Genomic DNA, 18,176 nt, shown 5'->3' with positions numbered 1-18,176 from the left:
CCCTTTTGCCCAGATGAAGATGTTTGTGCATTAAGAGAGAACATCTTGTTTTCTAGAAGAAATAGTGAAACTGGTCTGGCCCTTGGTGATATTTCAAAAAGTTTTGTTGTAATTGGCATGAGATGTCTTTCTTAAGCCAAGGATGAAGTCTTATATTTTTATTTATTTAAGGTACCTGATACAGTGCTACACAATGAGTATGCATGCATTCATTTATTCGACAGATGTTTATTGACCTGCCTATCAACAGACTCTCTGGAAAGCCAAAGCCATTTGCCAACTAATCTGGTAAAATGGCATTTGATAAGTGCTATAAAGACACTTGAGATTTAGCAATTACTCCTGACTATCAAATTTATTTTGCCTAAAGGATATCACTTTAAGTGATATCCCATTTAAGTCCTACAAAGGGATACTAGAGGAGGATCAGCCAGTTGGAAGGTAGAGCCTTAATAAAAACTGACATAGAGTCAAAGATAGGAGAGAATAAGCAGAGGAATAAGTGGGCAGAGATTGTACATGCAGCAAGGCCTGAGGACCCTGCACAGGTTACGCTGAGCCAGATATTCTTCCTGTTTCCTTGCTGGTCTTTCCTCTTGCCCATGCCCACATCTGAAGGAGTTAAGCCCAGCACGGATGCCACTGAGATAGGTTGAAGCCAGGGAAAGGTCCTGGGATCAAAACTTGGCTGAGTAGAGTCAAAAGTTTTGAGCAGCCAAAAGTTGCAAGAGCCAGAAGATAAACATAACCCATTTACAAAGGAGTGCCAGAGGTGAAAAGCAGGAAAGGCACGATTGCTCATCAAGTCCAAAGGGGTGAGCACAGAGCCAGAAGCTGGGAGGAAAATGGAGTTAAGTAAGTCAAATGCCAGACAAAGCTGAAACAAAGATTTGAAAATAAAATAAAATAAAGCAAAGTAAAGGATCCAAGACAATAACTGGGAACCATTCCTTGGAGTTTGACACTGAATGTGGTTAAGTATGAGTTAGCTTAATTTAAAAAGTACAGCATCTGAGCAGATGCTTTCCCTCCTTCTGACATTATCTCCCACTTTATTGCCAGTCCATTATCAAGAAGTCATTAAAAACACTTACCAAATAAAATCTGGGAGCCATTGAGGCAGTCCTGCTAATGAACCAACTTAATTCAGACTGATTTGGCCATGAAGATGATCACATTTCTTGAGGACAGCTCTCCCTAGAGTCTTTCACCGACTAGTTTGGAAAACAAAGCACCTAAAGAAATGGTATACGCAAAGAAAGGAGTTCAGGTTGGAGTAGTCTGAGGTGCTGGTGGATGGAAGTGCCTCACTTAGCTGCAGAAAATTTACTGAGCACTTACTATGTCCCACGCAGCATGCCCACCCAAAGTAATTCAAACATAACATACCAGGGTGTTTAACATTTAAAATTTTCTCCATTTGGTTAAGATCAATTAGATTTTGGTGAGGACCTTGATCCTTTCCCACCCCAACTTAATAATTTCATGAAATCTAGGGTTGTTTTGTCATATTTTTTTAACCTCCCTAATTTCTAGCCAAGTCTCAAGAAGTGAAGTATGCACTGGGGGCTTTTAGCACCTCCAAGATCACCTCCACTCTACCTGTCCTAAGGTGGGGATGACCTACTCAGTCAATAAGAACCAAAGTATTCAGTATCAGCCTTAAATGAGTGGTTTGTTTCTTTCTTTCTTTCTTTTTTAAAATCATTATCTTCTCTCTTTTTCTGCTTTTCAGAGAAGCAGCAACAATAATTTAAACTTTTCCACTATGTGACCAACATTCCATAGACACTGTATAATAGCCAAGCCGGAGCTTAACAAAGTATTTAGGTAGGTGTGGGCATATGTGTGTGCATGTATGTGTGTGTGCACATGTACTTTTCACACAATATGTGTGCCAATATGAGGTGGGAGACAAGAAAGAAAGTTTGGGAACATGCACATTTATATCAAAGAGATTCTAGGACCCACAAGGAAAGAATGCTTCTGTGTTATTAACATTATGTTTTGGAGAAAGGTTTACAGGGAAGGAAGAGGAGCAGCTAAGGGAGTGGATTCCTATCTGTAACTGTGTAGGGAGGCTCCGGTAAAAAGACAACTGAAGCCTTTCCTGGAACCGGGATCTTTCAAGAAAGGAAAAAATGCAACACTTGTTCCCTGCCTCCCTCCCTCTCTCCTGCTTCCTTGGTGCCCTTCCAAGGTAGGGCCCCTTGGTGCTGGCTTCTCAGTTCTCCCCCCAGGGAGGCTTGCCAAGGCCAAGAGGGCCAGATGGGGCTGCTGGCAGAGAAGCTGCTGATCCGGCTCTTTCTCATCCCACTTTCCGTCTGCCAGTACTTTTGGTGGTGGCAATGCTTCGTCCTGATGAGGTTAGAATTACCACCCTGCAGCGGGTGGCATGCGTACCAGCAGCATCCAGTTACATTCACCAGCTCCCCTCTACCTGCTCTGGGCTGGAATGTGCCATTATCTCTATACTCCCATTTTACACTTCACACACCAGCTTTCTCTCAAGACAGTTATTTGATCACTAACCACTTTGAATATCATGATCATCGGCTCATTTATTTTTTCTATTTTAAAGGATGGTGCTGGGGTGTGCAGGGAGCAGCCGCATCGATTTCCACATTTGCCAAGGCATCCGAGTGTGAGCTGCCTATCACGGTGCTGACTTTAATAAAAGGTTATTACTGTGATCATTATTTAGCATTTATATAGCTCCTCACAATTGTTTACCCATTATTCCTCAGAGCACCCCTGTCAAGGTGATCAGAATTAGCAACCTCCATTGTAGAGGCAATACATCAGGGCTCCTGGAGAGATTTTAGGAATATCCACAAAAGGACACAAAATGAATAACCACAGAAGTGGTGGGGCCTGGCCCTCCCTCTGACATTGAACCTGATGAGTTCACTTATTCCATCATTTTGTTTAGCAGACCTACACAAGGTGGGGTCCTTTTGCAGGACGCAGCTCAAATATCCTGAAAGGTCTTCCCTGGCTACCTGATCTAAAATAGCATGGCCTTCCTAAGGCTCTCTCTACAACATTTTGGTGTTTATGGACTTCACAGTGCGTAGTGCTACCTGAAGTTATCTGATTTGTCTATTTACGATCTTGTTTGTCGTCAGTCTTTGCCATTCTAAAAGGCCGTCTCCATGACAGTAGCAGCCTTGCCCGGGGTATTCATTGCTGTATCCATCCCCTTTGTTGAAAGTGATTGGCCTACAGTAGGTGTTGGATAATGCCTGTAGAGTGAATGGCAATGACAAGAGCCCTGTAAATACTGCTACTCATGCATCATTTCCTATGCTTTTTCATCTCTTTCTTATGGGTATAATCACACAGATAGTCCATTATTCTTAATTACCCTGGCGCTAATGATCTAGTCTGTGGATGGCTCAGGTCCTTGCCTGCCTCTCCTTCTTGAGTTCCTTTCCCCTGGAGAGTCCTTCAAATCTTTCAGTCATTTCTTGCCTTTAGTTGAGAAGTGTCAGGAAGAGAACAGAGCAATGAAAGTCCTACCAGACAGTTTTACTAGTTCTAATAGCTTTGGAAATGTACAAAGTTGAAATTATTGATTCCAAGATTTCTTACCTTATATTTGTGGATTAAAAAAAGAATCCATCTGTGTTATATATGCAATACAGTGAAAAGTGCTTTGAAGAAGTTAAAAGCACTATATAAGTGTAAGATATAATTATGTATGCTTGTAGTCCCATTAACCTTGGTAATTGAGAGTTGGTTATACATTTAAGGTTTAATTAGTTTTGATAGAACAGTAGCTCACACTCTTCTAATGGGTAGGTCCAGACATGCTCTTAGAAAATGTACCTTTGGCTGATTTTTTTTTTTTTCAACCATTAAATCAAGATAAAGCTTGAAATCCCTTCAAAGCCTAAAAGGTTGACAGTAATGCTGATGCCTCATCAACAAGTAAGAATAGATAAGTGGTACTAAGCATTTATATTTTCTTGCTTCAAATATCAGATGATGAGAATACAGTTCCCCCTAAAAAAAAAAACAAAAAAACTTAGAAAGAAAGACCCTCTGGATAATATAAAAATGGAATTTTCTCTTTAACGGTTGTTCTTAGTGTTCTTTATGGTGCTATGTGCAACCAGAAAATGGAGTTGCCTGTTTTTGTTTTAAATGTAACAAATCAATAGAATATCTTGTATTTGACAACATATGCTGTTGCATTTGGTCCTTACTACAACTCTGTCCATAGATACTGTTACTGACACTTTATAGATGAAAAAAAACTGGAAGCAAAGCCCTTAAATGCCTTCCTAAGTCTTGGAAGTCACCAAGAAGACTGGTCTGGCTCAAGCCTCCTACCTCCAGTTTAATATTCTCTGCAATAATATTAGAAAACCACACTGGAAAGGTTAGACTCATTCCTAGTACTGCTGTCATGCCATCAAGCTTCAAAGGTCAGATAAATATTTTACTTTATGGTTAAATTGGCCACATTTACTTAGTATGTATTATATCCCAGGCCCTGTGCTTTGCCCAGGGAGGTTGCAGAAAGACTAAAAGATTAGTTAGATTTCCCTGGTTATTACAACCTAGTTGTGATGAGGAATGCTGTTGAAATACAAAGGAATGGTGTGGCATGCACTAGGAGAGATGTGGAGTTCTCCAGGATCAGAGGAAGAGCAGTATCTGAAAACATCACACACGCAAATCACACACCACACAAACAAAGAGGTGGTGTGCTCAGAAACTAGCTTTATATCAGCAGTGGTTCTCACATCTGAGTTTAAAGTGAAAGTCACTCGGTCATATCTGACTCTTTGCAACCCCATGGACTGTATAGTCCATGGACTGAATTCTCCAGCCCAGAATACTGGAGTGGATACCCTTTCCCTTCTCCAAGGGATCTTTCCAACCCAGGGATCAAACCCAGGTCTCCTGCATTGCAAGCAGATTCTTTACCAGCTGAGCCACAAGTGAGTTTGTTAAAACTTATGGGCCTCTGGGCTTGCCTGTGGCTCAGTGGTAAAGAATCTGCCTGCCAATGCAGGAGACATGGGTTCAGTCCCTGATCTGGGAAGATCCCACATGCCTGTGCTTGCACCACAACTATTGAGCCTATGCTCCAGAGCCTAGGAGCGGCAACTACTGAACCCACATACTATAGCCACTAAAACCCGTGTGCCCTAGAGTCCATGCCTGGCAAGAAAAGAAGTCATCACAACGAGAAGCCTACACACTGCAACAAAGAATAGCCCCTGCTCACTGCAGCTAGAGGAAAGCCCGTTCAGCAACAAAGACCTAGCATAGACAAAAAAAAAAAAAGTAAATAAATAAAATTATTTTTTTTAAATTGCTGGTCCCCAAGACCAGTTTCTTCTGCAGTAGGTCCAGGGTGAGGCCCAAAGATTTTCATTTCTGATAAGTTCCAAGACAATGCTAATACTACTGGTCTAGGAACCACAATTTGAGAATCAGTAACAGAGTAATCTAGCAACAAGACTACAGTAGTATGAGAATGGAGATAAAGAACCTGTTCCAACAGGACAGACCAGGAGGAATGGAGCCCTTGCCTAGGAAGCTGATGGTGGGGCGGTACAGAGCAGCTATCAAGAGAATAAACCACCTGCTTCCAAGGACAGGGGAGCCACTGGACCTGTTCTGGGCCATTTCAAATCACAGATCATTGGTAAATTTCCTTTGCCCATGCTAGGTATACAAGAAGTACTTGGAATTCATTTTTATAAAAAGCAATCCTGTCTAGAAGTTAAGGTGTGAGTTTTATCCTACTTTCCCTTCCCCCCACATCAGTAGCCACACCCTAGTGCAATCTAGGTTGCAAAAGCATCTTCCAAGGAGAACATCCATAGCTGCACCTAGTCAGCAAGTGTATCCATCTGTATGTGTAAAATTGTACTAAAACTGATTTCCTTATTATCTCATTTTAGAACATCCTTGTAGCTAAATAGTATTCAAAATAAATATGGAGTACAGGTAGCACCCATCTCTACAGACTGGGGCAAAAAAATGATTATCTCACTCTATCATGTAAATACCCATGAAAATACATGTGAGTCCTTTATCCAACCAACATTCATTGAGTACCTACTACGTGATAAGCACCATGGATGTAACTGGAGATGAAAACAAATAAAACGTAGACTCTGCCGACAGCAGCTCAAAATCTCGCAGTCTTCCTGTACTCTTAAATCTGCCTAAGGATTGTGTTTTGTTTCTAATAAAAATCCTAAAGCGGGAACAGAAGAAGGCAGTTAGTTTTTCCAAATTGACCACCTCTTGTCTAATTATTCAACTGAAGAAACTGCTTCGGTCCTGGGTTATTTTACTGAGCTCAGATCTATTTTGCTGACACATAGAAAGAGTCTGGGGAGTATCTGGCACCCGTTCACCCCTTGTCTTTAAGTATAGTGAGCCTTTTATCACTTACACCTTTCAGTGTCCAAAGAGACCGCCACCTGGGGTTTTTAAAATATCATTTCCTTTACTACCTCCCAAAATAACAGGGTCACTTCAGGACCAGAGAGTGTTTGGCACCATAACGGGTTTCCCAGAAGTACTAATAGTTCTGGAGAGGAGCAAGTATTTTCACAGCTGCAGGTCTGGGTGCTGAACTTTCTACTGTCAGTGAGAATCATGTCCCAGTGAAAATATAGAAGTGGAATCAACTGTCAAAGGGATAAGGTGACAGGGGGTGTTGTTTACTCGAGTCAGAGAGCACCCAGAAATGATTTCTGCAGCTGGAACAAAACAAAGAGAAGGGCTGAAGGTCAGCTTCCTCTATTATTTTGGCTAACCAGCACACCTAAGCAGCTTTTCTCAAATATTTTGGGTCTGTTGGCAATTTCAACTTTATAAAGACCCCACATATTATACCAGTGTATGCCTCTTGGGTCCTGGAGGGAAACAAAAGGGAAAATGTTCAGTCTCATTAGGATTAATGAAGTCATGCCATGGCACCCAGCTCTTCCTGCTCATCCATCTCCAAATGTTAGGAATTTTACTTGTTAAATGCTACTCATATTCTCCCACATCATTCCACCTTGGCCGCCACCACAGTAGTCCAAGCTGATGTCACCTTCTCACAGATTACTGCAATAGCCTTCTATCTGGTCTCTCACATCTTATTTAGACCCCTCCAAATATTTCTTTCTATTAATTCACAGAAACTTGTTAATTCACAGAATTAGTGCATGGTAATTCATTCACAGCACTCTTTTAGAAACTCAGATAAAACCACTGAAGTCTAAATTCCCCCACAAGTACACATACAACCTAGCTTACATTTTTTTCTCTGGCTCCCCGTTGCTCCAAACACTTAGCTATCGGATCTGGCCGGGAGAGAGCTCTGTATAATCTGTGCCTCCCACCCTTTTCCCCTTTTCTTGTGGCCTCACATTCCCCGCTCCTTGCCAAGCTGTCTTTTCTACTCACCTTTTAGCTCTTAACTCATATCAGCTCCTGAAGGACTCTTAGGGAACACCCTATTCTCCCTGGTTAGGGCAAATCCCCATGTTTCAAACTCCCTTGACATCAATTGGCTCATGAACCCGTCACAGAATGTATCACAAGACAGTTCTACAATTTTATTTGGTTGTTTAATTTCTGCCTGGTCTCCTCACTAGACTATATGATCTGTAAAGGCAAGGACATGCTCTCTTTTTTCTTACCATTGTATTCCAGAGCCTAGCACAGTGTCTGGGACATACCAGACACTGCTAAACAAATACATTTGGGAGAAAGGATGGGAGGGAGAGAGGAAGGGAGGAAGGGAGGGTGAAAAGGAAAGAAAGAAGGGAAGAATGAAGGGAGGAAGAATTTGAGTGACAAATTGACACTACTAAAATAAGAAAAAGGTCTAGCATTTTAAATGAATGATAATAATAGGTAATGCATTGAATTTCCAATGTTAGGTAAAGGTTTTAAGTTATTTTTATAATTTATTTGTCATGACAACCCTATAAGGTAGTTATTTCAGTTGTTTTCATTTCATAGATGAGGAAACTGAGCCACATGGAAATTAACTACTGAAAATTACACAGTTAGTTACCTCACAACCGTAGAGACATTATCATCATATATAACCACAAGAAGCCACTGCTTTTAAGGGTCAGGGATTTAATCTTATTTGGAATTGGACCTTGAAAGTAAAAAAAAAAAAAAACCTCTTGTGTCCTCTTTATGTGTCAAACTCCCCAACAGATAAATATCAGAGAAACTCTCATGTGAATTTCAGCTGCCCCTGTGTCACTTCTCAGGATGAAATTTTCTTACATGAATTTAAGCACCGGCTGATTAAAATGAGCACATTGTAAAGTAATCGCCCATCCTCACCTTAGTGTTGACTCTATTACTTTAATGTGAGCAGAACAGAAATTGACATGCCAAATGGATGAGAGAAAGAAAAAGAGGGCATTCAGTACATGGGAAGAAAGATTGAAAGAGAGATATATTTGTTTAGAAAAGAGCAGATGAAAAGGAATGTGCTGCCCTCCCAATAACCACAGGAAGCCGCTCGCCATGCGTGCCACCATAGATCAGTTTATTTGGGGCCAAACCTGGAATAAAAGCCTAATGTTTAGACAAGGTGAAGGCTTCTGGGGAGGCGAGGAAGGGCACTAAGTGAAAATAAGTAATTTTATTTGCAAGCTGGAACTCTAGATGGAGCAGTTCCCTCTATTTGAATTTTTTCTGGAAATGGATAATGATTCCACTAGATTAGTGACTACTGGAAAGATGACTGGTAGGAATACCTTAGCTCTGTGATAGAAAACAGAATTGGATGATCCACCACTTACAAAATGTAACCTGACTCTATGAGTAGGAGCCATGTAAACAGAGGAAGGCAGAAGATTAAGAGGAGGAGGAGCAGGAGGGAGAGGGGTTACAAAAAGAAGAACTTTGAAAAGTTGTCCAACAATATGGAGCATAAATCAAATAAGATACAGGGCACAAGTGCTGGAGTCCGGCTGCTGGGGTTAAAATACAGGATCCATTTCTACTAATTGTAACCTTCCTAAACTTACCATCTTTAAAACTGGGATTATAATCACCTCTAGCTCGTAAAATTCTTTTAAGGATTAAAGAGACTAATCTTTGTTAGCTTCATAGCACGTATTAAATGCTCAATAAATAATAGTGCTATTGCTGCTGGTAAAGAGGATCTACCAACTCATAACATAAACTTGAAGTACTAGCTATGTTGAATACCACTGGACTTTGGACTCCACCAGAAATACTCAGGGATAATGCTATATTGGACTCTCTCCTGAATGAGGTCAGCATCTAATGGTAAGCTTTATACCTTTGATGCAGAAACCCAGGGTACGATACTATCTTCCAGAAACTGTCCATTCTAGACTTGTGTTATGAAATCATTTTCTTCTCTTCCTCTCTTAGCTTTTAATGCTCCATCTTTTTTCTCTTGGCTTACTTTCCTACTTCATGCTCTTTTCCATTCCTTTGAAACCTTTGCTCCTCTCCCCATGCAAGGATCCTGTCGAGACAGACTAAGCAGATCTTTTTCCTCTATGCCTTACACGCTGGGGGCCAAGAGGGTAAAATGTTTCCTTTGGGTGGATGCCAAGTAACTTGGGATGTGAGGGGAGAGTTTTTAATGACACAGTAAGAAAGAAAATATTTATGTTTCATTTTAATTGAACTTTTCTTAAGCTTACTACATTTTAGTAAGTGAAAAAAAAAAAGTCAGTGTATGAGAACACTGGGAAGGAAAATGCACATAGCTCTGGCTTCAGACACAGGGGTGGAAAAGGCAAAGCGAAGTCTAGCAGAGGCATCTTACGGGAAGAGCTGCCCACCAAAAATCTCAGCTTAGCAGCGCGGCCTGTTCACTGCATTCCCAGGATAGGCATAGATCCCACTTGATTGGCCAATAAAATTAGCAAGATAATGAACAAGTTCACTACTTTAAGTAAATATATCTATCTGTTGGGTCCACTGAAGTACCTTGAGAAACAAGTCCATAAGATGTCACATCCAGTTAAGCTTGGAAACTGAGCACTGTGAAAGGAGATGGCTTACCTTGTTAGGTGACTCTAGAAATAGCTACTGTCGTCACTGTTTCTTAAGCATCTGCTGTGTGTTAGGTACTGTTCTAACTACTCATATGATCTCATTTAAGCCTCCCAGCAGCTCTGTGAAGTACGTACTCTTAAGACCTTTTTATAAAAGAGTGACATTAGGCAATTTACTTGGGTCACACAGCTGATGGACAGTGAAGTTGGGATTTTAATCATGGCTGGAAGGACACCAAACCCAGCACTGATACTGTGACATCAGGTGTGGCCCCAGCCGTCTAGTTATCTACCTCTAACAATGCCTGCAAAAGCTTATAGTCTTAGGATTTATGAAAATGACAGAAGAGCTGAGTATGAGATTTTTGCTTTCTTGACTATACCAAAGCCTTTGACTGTGTGGATCATAACAACCTGTGGAAAATTCTTAAAGAGATGGGAATACCAGACAACCTGACCGTTCTCCTGAGAAATCTGTATGCAGGTCAAGAAGCACAAGTTAGAACTGGACATGGAATAACAGACTGGTTCCAAATCAGGAAAGGAGTACGGTAAGGCTGTATACTGTCACCCTGGTTATTTAACTTATATGCAGAGTATATCATGTGAAATTCTGGGCTGGATGAAGCACAAGCCGTAATCAAGATTGAGGGAGAAATATCAATAACCTCAGATACACAGATGACACCACCATTATGGCAGAAAGCGAAGAAGAACTAAAGGGCCTCTTGATAAAAGTGAAAGAGGAGAGTGAAAAAGTTGGCTTAATACTCAACATTCATAAAATGAAGATCATGGCATCCAGCCCCATCAACTCATGGCATATAGATGGGGAAACAATGGAAACAGTGAGAGACTTTATTTTTGGGGGGGGGCTCCCAAATCACTGCAGATGGTGACTGCAGCCATGAAATTAAAAGACACTTTCTCCTTGGAAGAAAAGCTATGACCAACCTAGACAGCATATTGAAAAACAGAGACATTACTTTGTCATAAAAGGTCCATCTAGTCAAAGCTATGGTTTTTCCAGTAGTCATGTATGGATGTGAGAGTTGGACTATAAAGAAAGCTGAGTACCAAAAAATTGATGCTTTTGAACTGTGATGTTGGAGAAGACTCTTAAGAGTCTCTTGGACTGCAAGATCAAACCAGTCAATCTTAAAGGAAATCAGTCCTGAATATTATTGGAAGGACTGATGTTGAAGCTGAAACCCCAATACTTTGGCCACCTGATGCGAAGAACTGACTCACTGGAAAAGACCCTGGTGCTGGGAAAGATTGAAGGCAGAAGGAGAAGTGGGTGACAGAGGATAAGACTGTTGGATGGCATCACGGACTTGATGGACATGTGTTTGAGTAGGCCCTGGGAGTTGGTGATGAACAGGGAAGCTTGGCGTGCTGCAGTCCATGGGGTCGCAAAGAATCGCACACGACTGAGTGACTGAACTGAACTGAATTATGAGAATATGTAATGTGTGTGTATGTATGTGTGCATGTGTGTATGTGTGTGTAATGACATACAGAATCATTGTTCTATTAAATAAATCAGTGCAATTAAGATAAAAACATCCAGCTCTTCCCACTATTCCCAACTAAAACTATGCTTCTTTCCTTGTGAATTTTCTCTCCTCCCTGGGTTGTCCAGCTTTTCCTAACCCATTTCTATGTGGACTGTCAACCTTTACATCCCAACTGTGCCTCAGTTTTGTTATCTGTATAAGTAGTACTGGACTCAGAGTTATTAAGATTAAGGGAATTCATGCATTTAAAACACTTGGAAGAGTTTCTGGCATATTATTGGCATTTTGGAAATGTTACCTGTTAGCATTATGCCACATTCTTGAATAGGGATCATGTTCCCATTTGAAGAACTAATCTTAGTGCTTATTGATGGGCTTGCTAAAGAAAATATTGACGTTATCAGGATATATCCCAGGAGAGTCTGCTTTTCTCCAAGTGCTTAGTGACTCAGTCATGTCCAACTCTTTGCAATTCAATGGACTGTAGCCCACCAGGCTCGTCTGTCCATGGGATTCCCCAGGCAAGAAAACTGGGGTTGCCATTTCCTTCTCCAGGGGATCTTCCCGATTCAGGGATCGAATTAGTGTCTCCTGTGTCTCCTACACTGCAGGCGAATTCTTCACCTGCTGAACCATCAGAGCATCTGTAAAATACTACTACCCGATTGGCTTATTAACTGCCCAGAAAAGGCTCCCTCTTGTCCAAAGCCCTCCTAGTATACTATGAGGAGGCTGAGGGTATACCCTTTGCCACACTGAGACAGGCAAAGATGTTTTCATGATGATAACAAGAATAACCTCCTGTTTTTAGTCAAATCTACAAATGGATTTTTTTTTTTCCTTTTTCCTTTCTTTTTATTTTTTATTTTTTTGTTCATGGGCATGAGACCTGTGTGGGCTTTCCCACGTTGCTCAGTGGTAAAGAATCTGTCTACCAAACAGTAAATGCAGTTTCAATCCCTAGGTCAGGAAGATCCCTTGGAGAAGGAAATGGCAGCCCACTCCACTATTCTCGCCTGGGAATCCCATGGACAGAGGAGTCTGGCAGGCTACAGTCCATGGGGTCACAAAGAGTCAGATATGACTTGGTGCCTAAACGACAACAAGAATGAAACCTATGTATGTCCAAAGTCCCCTGGAATGTAGCGATTTAGGAGTGCTTCTGTTTAATAGGACGCTTAAACAGACCTTGGGAATATAAATAATGATATTAATCCTAAATTGATCTGCCTTCTCCATACATCTTCAAGTTTTTCTTCCTATCTGTTTTGGAGCATCCTGGCTCATGGAGAGTTGCTTTTTAAATTCCACGCTTATTTCATTGAATCATCCAGTACAATGTTCCCATTCTACAAATGAGAAAACTGAGACTCAGATGGGTTCAATCAGTGCCCCTGATACTATTTTTCCTCTGATATTTTATCAAATTCATTTTTTCCAAATTATAAAGATTTCCTACCCCTCTCTGGTAAAGATATTGCTCAATATTCCAGCAAAAATTCCCCAGACAGTTATCATTTGTCTTGGTAGTATATGGAGGGTGGGAGGGGGCTTTCATTTTTATGTTTTTAAATCTTTGTTTCTCACTTAATTTTAACTCCTTTGTTCCCCCAAGGGGCAACCTCTTTTTATAGGCCAAAAATATTGTCTATTGGCAATTTTATACGTTTCAACCTGATAACAAAAAGTCAAACACAGTCTCTATTTCTAGGTTGCTATAGTCACTGGGCTTCCCTGGTGGCTTAGATGATAAAGCGTCTGCCTGCAACGCGTGAGACCCGGGTTCGATCCCTGGGTTGGGAAGATCCCCTGGAGAAGGAAATGGCAACCCACTCCAGTACTCTTGCCTGGAAAATTCCATGGACGGAGGAGCCTGGTAGGTTACAGTCCATGGGGTCGCAAAGAGTCGGACATGACTGAGCAACTTCACTAAACAGTCATTGGTACTGTGCATTTTATTTCTTCTTTCTGTGTTTTCTTGGTATACAATATATTTTAAATATTATAAAGTCAAAAGATTTGCTGTGTAAAACATGCACATATATGAGCTAAACATTCATTAATATACCCCTTGAATTTCAGTCTCTCACAACACATCTAGGGGACTTATTTTGGGGTCCCTGATATTTCGCAGCCTTGTCTGACACAGGCACAGTAAGACATCAAGGAAAGAAAACAATCTACTGAAGTCCAAACTGTTGAACAACTAGTCAGAGAATAGCAAATTAAATCTGCAGCAACAGGAGGTGAGTGCTGTCTCTAGCAGTGACCTTGATAGCAACCCAGGTTCAGCAAGACGTCAGAGGTCATAGAAGACCTCTCTCCTGATCTGGACCAACTGGTCCTTCATATGTAAACAATGGGCGGAGAGCTCCAAGTTCACGATGTCAACATATTGGTGACCGTGTAATGTTAAGTGTGAGAAGTGTCAGGGAATGTGACTGCTGCATCAACATTTATTCCCTCAGAGAAAGCCGCTTTTGTGACTCAGATCACTTATGAGTCACCAAATCATGTATCAATCACGAGGGAGCGAGAAAATTATAAGCAAATCACACGCCCCACCCAACAGCTCTTGTGTGGATGTATCCGCAAGACAACAAATAGGGAGGATTTCCACAGTGGTGAAAGTCTGAGTAAAGTAATTCAAAGCCACTTCAAATCCAGCTTTTAAAAGCGTGAAGGAAGCAGTAATTCATATCAGTTTCCCCAGGGGCCTGGAGCCAATTATTTCAATACAGTGGAGGTGAGTGTGGGCTGCCTGTGCAAGTGGGGGCGTGGGGAGGAAAGCACGCCTTGGGCTCAGGCCCCTGTTAGTTAAAGCCTCACTGTGCCGCTTCCTGCTTCTGTCACCTCAGGCCAGTGACCCAGGGAGACACAGTTTCCTCACCTGCAAAATGGGAGGTACCTAAGTCCTAGGGTTGTCGTAAAAGAAATAGTGGAATCTAGTCACTGGTGTTCTCGAAAGCTTGTGGAACAGCGCCAGGCATGTGTCAGGAAACAAAGATAAGAACTGCCATCTGTTTGGTGCTTTCTCTACGCCAGGTAATGTTTAAAGAACTTTAAGAGTACCATTTATTCAATCCTCTCAACAACACTAAGGCCAGCGCTAATACCACCTGTGTTTTTTGTGGGCTTTTTTTATTTTTATTTTTCAGTTGAGGCATATGGGATCTAATTCCCTGACCAAGAATTGAACCCAGAGCCCCTGTATTGGGAGCACAGAGTCTCAACCACCGGCCCACCAGGGAAATCCCCCCACCTGTGTTTTACAAGTGAAGAAAACTGAGGCATAGCAGTAGGTTTCCACATCTAGCTAGGGAAGGAATCAGGCCTCAGACTCGGGCGGTCATCCAACCCCAAAGCCCAAGCTCTTCACCAGTGAATTCTTGTCCTGAGAATAACCCACAGAAGACAAGATGATAGTAAGCAACTGACCCAAGGAAACTTCCCTGGTGGTCCAGTGGCTAAGACTCCACGCTCCCAATGCAGAGGGCCTGGGTTCAAATCCACATGCCCCAACTAACAGTTCACATGCTGCAACTAAACATCCCGAGTGCCACGACTAAGACCCAGCGCAGCCAAAGAAATCAATATTTGAAAAATTAAAGCCATACCGAGTCCTTCCTTCATCCTCCCTCTAACTCCCTCCACCCCCACGAAACCCACTCTCCATGGAACTTAGGTCTTTTAGGAGCTTCTAAGCCTCAGGGCTTGCTGACGCCTGGCTCAACTGTTTGGGGCTGCGGGCTTCCAGAACCTTTCCAAGTCTTGCTCTGGCACCAAGCCTAACCTTTATTTTGTAACTGATTTACTCTACTCAGAAGTCAGCTTCGGCTACCTTCTGTGAGAACGGGGTAGACCCAGGAAATACTCGGCTGCCCAACCAGAAAATTAAATAAGAAAACCATCAGGCCCTGAAGCCTGATTCTCAATGCCGAACAATTTAGAACAATGAGTCACTCTTTCAAAATAGAAATACTTGTCATGTAGTGTTTAAGTTCTTGTAGCGTGACACAGTATACTGGCTAGAAGACACAGTCTGAATGCCCAAGTTCTAGTCCCAGTTCCAGCTGTGTAACCCTGAGCCCGTGTCCTAACCTCTCTGTTCTGTAGGCGCCTTTCAATCATATGGCAACAGTAATGGGGTCGAGGTCAAAAACCTGCCATGAGGATTAATGATCAATTTATGTAAATACTTTAGAATACGCTTGGCACATCATAAGAGCTACCTAAATATTAGTTTTTATTATCATTAATTTATCTTATGTTTCAATAAAGGTATACAGGCTTTGCAGCAATGTCTTTACAGAAAAACTTTGCTGAAGCTTTATTCCTATTGAAAATGTTTTCTCCATTATTACCATCTCACTACCAGCCACCACCCATCCCCTATCAACCCCCTCCCCGCCATCTCAGTTTTTCCTTAAAAGCAAAGGAAATTACATTTAAAAGCCTCACGGAATTACAACACTCCACATGCTCATAAAAGTCAGGAAATGCAAAAGTTAGAATTCTCTGAAGACGTTAGCTCAGAATCTGGGCTCTGACACAGTTCAGAGGGCTCAGAAGAACCCTTGCGAAGTTCCCACTGGTGAGCTTTGAGGCCTTCACCCGCTGCCCCTCCTCCCCAGCTGCTTCTGTGTTCTGGAACCCTCCAGTAGATGAGCAAGCCTTTGGACTTGCCATTTCAGAGATACTGCCCTTGCTCCAGCCTCAGGACCCCATCATGGAACAGCGGCTCTCAGATGCAGGAGCATCAGAACGCCTGGTGGGGGCTTCTCTGGTGGCTCAAGGGTAAAAAACCCACCTGCCAATGCAGGAGACACGAGTTCAACCCGTGGTCCAGGAAGATCCCACATGTGGTGGTTTAGTCGCTAAGTGATGTCTGACTCTTGCAACCCCACGGACTCTACCCACCAGGCTCATCTGCGCATGGGATTTTCCAGGCAAGAATACTGGAGTGGGTTGCCATTTCCTTCTCCAGAGGATCTTCCTGACCCAGGGATCGAACCCAGTTCTTCTGTGCTGCAGGCGGTCTGGTCCCCTGCATTCCAGGCAGATTCCTTACTGACTGAGCTACCAGGGAAGACCGCATGCTGAAGAGCAAATAAAGCCATGCACCACAACTACTGAACCTGTGCTCTGGGGTCCAGGAACCGCCACGACCGAAGCCCATGCACCCTACAACCCGTGCTCCTCAATAGGAGAAGCCGCGCCCTAGATAGCAGACCTGGCCTGCTGCAACTAGAGAAAAGGCCTCGCAGCAGTGAAGACCCAGCAGAGCCAAGACAAATAAATAAATAGAGATTAATTAATTAAAACAAAAAGAGAATGCTTGGTAGGCTTGTGGAAACATGGACAGCTGGACTACTCGCAGAGTTTCTCAGTCAGTAAGTCTGGGGTGAGGCCTGAGAACCTGTGTTTCTAATAAGTGTCCCTGTGAGTTTGATGCCGATGGTCAGGACCACACATTGAAAATCACTGTCATTGGTGATCCCCAATATAGTTCCCCCTCAAATCCCACAGACCACTACCTACCCACTGCACCAAATACGGAATGAAAAATTTTATTCATGCATGTATATTACTTCTCAATTTTCTGAAAAATGGAAAACACGTTCTGTCTAAGCTCCAGTGCAGCTTTGACAAAACAAAACTCACCTCATTTCAGCTGCTTCACTCCCTCTACCCACCCACCTTTATCCTTCCAGTCAGTTCGGCCTCCGTCTTTGCACAGATGGTCAGGACTGTGTGTGTGTTTATACATCTCCAGCCCTGCTTGTTTACATGTACACATTTGTATTTTTCCTTCCCCCCCATTAAACTATAAAGTCCTTGAATGTCTTTCTCTCTAAGGCTCCATAGCACCTGAGGCTAAACACACAGTGGGTGTTTAATACAAACAGTTGACTGATAAATGTTGACTATTTTATTGTATCTGGTAAGCAAAGTGAAGAAACACATATTGCCATGAGAACTTTAAACTTTGCATCAGAGACCAAAGTGTGTTTATTTTTGCAGCATTAATGTAGCCGAAAGATGACTTTCCACTCACATATAAATATGTGATATGTTGCCAATGAGCATTTTAAACGCCATTTGATGTCATTCTCAGAAATACCATCTGTGCCTCTTCTTCTCACATAGTTATCAAAATGAGTAATTTAACATAGACGAGTTTGTTGCATCCATACAGGGAATTGCAAGAGAGACACAAGTTCTAGAAATATTAATGTAATTGCCATCAACTTTTATTCTCTGGGACATTATGTATGTAAGCCAACCACATCTCTACATCTATGTCTTTTTAGAATTAAATAAAGGAATGGTATTAGCCCTGAATATTTTCAGAGGGTTAATAGTTAACCCAGAGTTTATTATTATGTACTGATTTACAAATCACATGAACTTCAATCACCAAAGTATGAGATCATTATTGTTTTATCTATTGAACAGCTAAGAGTTGAACTGCACCAAGTTAAGGACACAGTATATTATCAGTCTTTCCCAAGAAGCAGAGGCTGTCAGGAAGCCAATTGGAAAGCAAAGCTTGCAGTCTGTGTCCTCTGGGGTCTAGAATATACATTAACTATAATGACATTGGAGGTCAAATATTTACCCAATT

Source organism: Dama dama, chromosome 29, assembly GCF_033118175.1.
Source record: "Dama dama isolate Ldn47 chromosome 29, ASM3311817v1, whole genome shotgun sequence".
In the NCBI taxonomy this organism is placed as follows: Eukaryota; Metazoa; Chordata; class Mammalia; order Artiodactyla; family Cervidae; genus Dama; species Dama dama.
Note: the sequence above shows the minus strand (reverse complement) of the source record.